A 6,768-nucleotide genomic window follows, 5' to 3' on the forward strand; every position below is an offset into this window, starting at 1 on the left:
TTGAAAATAGAACGAGATAGATATAACAACATGGAACAAAATGACAGAAAATGTAAATTTTGTAATCTTAATTCTTTAGAAAATGACTATCACTTTCTTCTTGTATGTCCGTTATATGAATGTAAAGATATAAATGTAAAGAATTACGAAGAAAATATTTAAAACCATATTACTGTAGATCATGGCCCACTCTAAATAAATTTGATAATCTGATGTCTACGGAAAATAGAAAGGAATTACTGAATCTCTACAAGATATTGAAAGTTACTTTCATTTTTGAAGCAACACCATTTTCCATTTAACATAGTTATTGTATGTTAGAATGTTCCGGATGTAATAATGATAATAATAGAAAGCTCTCTCAGTATCTGTATTAATATTAAATATGTCTCACTACATGTCAACTACTTGTCAACACTGTTTAGGCTAGAAGCATTTATAAATGCTTAATTGCTGAATAAGTGTCGGAATTACACATATTTGGCAATGTTTGATAAGATGTTGAATGAATGCAATTATTTTCCACTGAGCTGTAAACATTATAAGAGTTGTTGGAAAACTCAAGGACATATTTTATCAACACAAACCAGTGTTTATATAATTGTACATTATAACATGTTTTGTTGCATTAAAAAATGTCAGTGATAAATATGCAAAATGATTTTATAAAATTTACTAAGTATAATAGTATTGTAGTTATTGCAATCAGAATAGATAGATATCAAGGATGTGTTTGTTGATTAATTAATGTAAATGGATATATATTTTGTGGAGTGAAAATTTCACTAATAAGATTTGAACAATTAAAGTCTATGAATGAATAACACTTATTATAATAGCATTTCATTTCACGTTTATCAATTTTTTCAATGTATTTTCATAAAAATGATATTTCAATATTAAATTAATTTCAAATATAAAATTCTTCAAAAAATAACATAAATTACAATTATTCTTTAAACAGATTATCAGTTTTATCTATCATTTAATTTATTGTTTAAAGGCATACTTGAACTCCATCAATATGGTGGTGATTGGATTAAAAACTAATCGAGGTGTGAAAATTGGATTACATTGCACTATAAACTGAAGTGTGCCCCTAATTACTCTGATCTAGGTACAATACAATGAACTTGTGTCCTTTGTTACCTAATGGGGTCTTACCTCCACAACATGCAATAAGTAGGTAACGTATATTAATTGAAATGTATGGTGTTAAAGGATATCAGGCTAATATTTTATGAAAATTCCTTAAAATCAAAATATTTAACTTTTATCTAAGTTGAATATTAGAAGTGTTGGTTTAGAATGAAAATGGTTTAAATGTAAACATAATTGTATCAAAGTTATGTCTAATTTATTAGATCAATTTCAGGTTTGTAGCAGGCTCTTCGGGAGGTCTTCCCAGGTACAGATCTACATGGGTGTGCTTTCCACTGGACTCAGTCCATCATTCGTCACGTGAAGGAGCACGGTCTCGCCAAAACCTACCAGGACAGGACAACCGTTCATCAGCTGATAAGGAAGCTACTTGCTCTTCCATTTCTACCGGGTCGGGACATCGAGAGCGTTCCAACGTCTGAGGGACCGTGCCATGACCAGCTTGCAGCTAATACGGGATCTCTTCCAATACGTCTGGGACCAGTTGTTGGGCTCAAGTTTGTGGATGGTTGACGAGTGGAGTGTGTACAGGCAGCCTGTACGCACAAACAACGACTATGAGGGTTGGCACCGGGGCCTCAACCAGAAAACTGGACGCAGCATGCTCCCCTTCTATGTGCTTATTTGTATCTTTGTTGTGTTTTGTATAATGTTTTATATTTATGTTGTCTGTTTCATGTACTATTGATAGCAATTCTGAATATATAATGTGGATAAAACTAAAACCTCAATGTACAAACTTAGAAACAGATATTGTTTTGGGTATTGTATATGTACCTCCGATGCATTCTAGGTTTTATAATGATGACGAATTTGAGTTGTTTGAATCTGATATTTTTGCAATATGTAGCGAATATGAACATGTTTATATTTCTGGCGATTTTAATGCCCAAACGGCAGAAATGCAAGACTACACTAAAAATGACGATTTTTTGTCAGACTTTTTTCATTTTGACAATGATACCATAAGCTTTTTTGATCAAAGGTCCAAAATGGAAAACAGTGGAATTTCATTAGAGAGAAAATCGCATGATAAGAAGATAAATAATCATGGCTACAAACTTATAGACCTGTGCAAAATTAATAATGTATTTATTATTAATGGAAGGCTGGGAAATAAGCCAAGTAACCTAACCTTCCGAAATGTCTCATTAATTGATTATCTGTTATCTTCAATTTCTGCATATAAATTTTTGTACGAATTTAATGTGACTAATGTAGACAGTTTGATGTCAGATGGGCATTCACTAATTACCTTTAAACTCATAATTAATCAAACGATAACGCATGATACAAGCATGAGTAAACCAAAAAACCCAAAATGGGATCAAACATTATCCCATACTTTCAATGAAAATATTAGTTTTGAGGATATAACTGCAACTGTATCTCAGATGCAAGCAAGCAATCCTGATGATGTAGATCAAAACATGATCGATAATGTTACCTCTAAATTGTCAGACATATTCATACAAAGCGCCCAAAAAACATTCCCCGATAATAAGTCAAGAAATAAAGCGTTTAAAAGTAACTACAAAAAGCCATGGTATGGTAGTGAGTGTGACAAAGCACGAAAAACTTATAACAAGGCTAGAAAAAAATATACTAAGCACCCATCAGAGTACAATAAACTTCATGCAAAAAGTGCATGTAAAAAGTATAAAAATACAATGAACATGTATATAAATAAATACATAAAAATAACCAAAATAAATTAAGGAAAATGCATACAAAGCAACCAAAAGAATATTGGAAGTTCCTTAATACTGTAAAATCGAAAAGCAAAAGGGCTGAAATGCCATCACTTGATTCCATGTATAATTATTTTAAGGATACTAATAATAACCAATACCACGATATGGATGACAGCGATATTCTTAATAATTTAAACATTAGTGATGACGATAATTTATTAAACGCATATATAAGTCAGGAAGAAATTGTTAAATGTATAAATAATTTAAACAATGGTAAGTCTCCCGGCCTGGATAGTATAATTAACGAATATATTAAATCTACTAAGGAGAAAATGTTACCTCTGTATATTGCTTTATTTAACCTCATACTTAAAACAGGTATAATACCGAGAAGCTGGACTGAAGGGGTCATTATACCCATATACAAAAAAGGTGATCCATTAAACGCCGAAAATTATCGGCCAATCACGTTACTTTCATGTGTTAGTAAACTATTTACCTCTATACTAAATTTAAGATTGGGAAAGTTCCTTGACCAGAATAGCATCCTCTCGGAAAACCAAGCCGGTTTCAGGGCAAATTACTCCGCTACGGACCACATATTCACTTTAAACTCCATCATTGAATTATTAAGGCATAGTAAAAAGCAAATATTTACATGCTTCATTGATTTCTCTCGAGCATTTGATTCCGTGTGGAGGGTAGGTCTGTGGAGGAAGTTGATAAAGTATAATGTAAATGAAAAGTTCTTCCGAGTAATACGAAATATGTACTCTAACATTAAGTCCTGTGTCTCTGATGGTAACACTAATTCACAATTTTTTCACAGCAATTGTGGGGTACGTCAAGGGGAGAATTTATCCCCTCTACTATTCTCCCTATTCCTAAATGACCTCGAAGAATATTTAGATCAAAAAGGCAACTCTGGAATCAAGATGCAAGATAATGAGAACGATCTTGTCACCTGGCTAAAAATAATAGTTTTACTTTATGCAGATGACACAGTTCTTGTCTCTGATAATGCTGATGACCTACAAAAATGCCTCAATGACTTTAATGATTATTGCAAAACCTGGAACTTGGTTGTAAATAAAGATAAAACTAAGATTATTGTCTTTGGTGCCAGAAATAATGCTAACTTCTCATTCAAAATTGATAATTCTACACTAGAAGTAGTTGATTCTTATAAATATTTAGGGGTATGGTTTTCTAAATCTGGAAGCTTTCTAAATGCAAGAAAAAATCTCGCACAAACGTCTCGTAAAGCTATGTTCTTATTCTATAAAAGAATTAATAACCTTAATTTACCTATTGATCTAATTCTTAAATTATTTGATCATACGATACTACCAATATTAACATACTCATCAGAAGTATGGGGTTATGAAAATTTATCAATGCTTAATAAAATTCATAATGAATTTTTGAGGAAGCTGTGCAATCTAAGAAAAAGTACTCCACAGTACATGCTTTTAGCTGAGTTTGGAAGGTATCCAATTGATATAACTGTAAAATGTAGAATGATAGGATTTTGGAATAGGCTAGTTACTGGTAAACAAGATAAACTCTCATACCAATTATATAAGTATATGCTTAATCTATCAAATTTCAAATCTAAATGGATCAACCACGTAAAAAATATCTTTGCTGAAACTGGAAGAATAGACATATGGCAAAACCAAGAGCAACTTGAAACAAAATCAATTAAATATATTATTAAAAAGATACTACTTGATCAAAACATTCAAAGTTGGCATGCATCTTTACAAAACTCATCAAAAGGTAAAAATTATGCCCTAATTAAGGATAAAATAGAATTAGAACCATACCAGATTAAACTAGATAAATCTGAAAGTAGGCTTTTAATCAAATTTCGAACTAGCAATACGTATTTTCCCAATGAAGTGGGTAGATGGGCCGGGTTAGCTGTTAATGAAAGGGAATGCCCGTGCTGTGATAGCTTGGAGACAGCTGATGAATATCACCTGCTACTTAAATGTACCTATTTTCATGCAGATAGAAAAACCTATCTGAAACGCTATTATTATGAAAATACGAATGTGTACAAATTCAGTGAACTTCTAAACAACTCTTCCATTAAACAGTTAAGAAATGTATGTAAATTTATTAAAATACTCTTTAAAAAGTTCAAGACATGATCCTGAAGAAGTACTCATGTATTGTATAAAAGCTTTGTCTTATAAATAGGCCTATGTACACTATTTGTCTGAAATTGTAATGCTTGATGTTTGATGCAAACATCCGACTGTTTCCTTTTATGATGGTACCTCAAAGTTGTATTCTACATGTCTACATAATCATTTATGCAGGTGCGAAGTAATGCGCTAGTGTCACTGGTGACGGGGCGCGGACCCGGTGGCGGGCTAGGGGTGCGGCATGACATGGAAATCCATGTGACCATGGAGACTCATGTCGTGCTGGGTATCCCTAGCCGTGGCCTCGGGTGCGTGCTCCCGGAACTTTGGACAGGACCGCGTTATTTCGCATCTATCCTACAACTGTTAATTGCAATTAAGTAATTTAATTCAGACAAAGCACATGCCGACTGAAATGCTATTTTCAAGCACATATCTGCACTAGCTCCTTGAAGATGTGCCCATTTAGCTTCTCAATGACAGCTGAAACCCAGCACAGCATTGTCGCCCATGTGCTTTGTGCGTTTGTTACAAAATGTTTAAAATAATGAACATAATAATGTTTCTAATCAACTTACTAATGAATCTTTTGACATCCAATGATACTCCCATCTGTATTATTATTAATCCACAATGATTGAATATTATTATAATCCTTACTTCTAACAAAACAAATACCAGGTCACCTTTCCACTGTCGGTGCACATAATTTTACCAAGAGAACCAATCAATTGCGAGAACGCACCGATAAACACGCCCATGTGTAGTCATTCACACGTTTAATAGCTTTGACCCAGTGATCGAGTCAATACACATTGTCACGTGACCTGTGTATTCTATATTAGTAAACAAAATACCTTAGTTGAATATAGTCTGTTTCAAAAGTTATAGTTTCCCTTTCCCGCTGACGAAATGCTCCAAAAAAGATCATAATCATAAAAATGGTATTTGTTTTGCGTGTAGGACTGGGATGGGGCTGGAGACACATTCGCAGTACTGTAAAATACTTATTTGCTGTAATGTGGCTGTGCCCTTACCCCCAAAACAGTCCAATCAATGAAAATGTAATTCTACTTCCTAGCATTTTTTAGAACTGAAATTAATAACACCATGTCACGTATAATTGTATTGTATTTAGAGCAAATGTTCGCTCATACATCGTGTAATATGATTTGAGATGAAATAAAGTGGTGTCTATGTCTATGTCTATGTCTATGTAAATAGTGTACAAAGTGTACTTATTAAATGTATTTTATGTGATGTATTTTTTTTATTTGTGTCTTTGTTGTCTTTTGTTTGACTTTTCTGTTTTACAGTTTTCTGTCTTTTGTATAATGTTTTATATTCATGTTGTCTGTTTCATGTAAATAGTGTACAAATTGTTCTTATTAAATGTATATTATGTTTTATGTAATGTATTTTCTTACTGAACTATTTAACTGTATGAAAGAAATATGAGAATGAAAAGAGGGAAAGAATGAGTGAAAGAAATAATGAATGAAGAGAAAAATATTTAGTTTTAGCGTTACTTGTATTTATTTATAAAAATGTACATTTGTGAATAAAGTAGTATACTATACCAATAAATGTGAAGTTTCGAACAGAGAGTTATTTTATTATTTCAATTAGTAAATGAAGTTATTTATATCTATAATTACTAACATGATTAGTAATTTCATCTAAATAATTTCTTAGATAATTGCAAACATTTGTGAAACATCATTTTTAATAATACCAACATGAGTAAACAACAC

This window comes from Mercenaria mercenaria, chromosome 17, assembly GCF_021730395.1.
Source record: "Mercenaria mercenaria strain notata chromosome 17, MADL_Memer_1, whole genome shotgun sequence".
NCBI classification, from domain to species: Eukaryota; Metazoa; Mollusca; class Bivalvia; order Venerida; family Veneridae; genus Mercenaria; species Mercenaria mercenaria.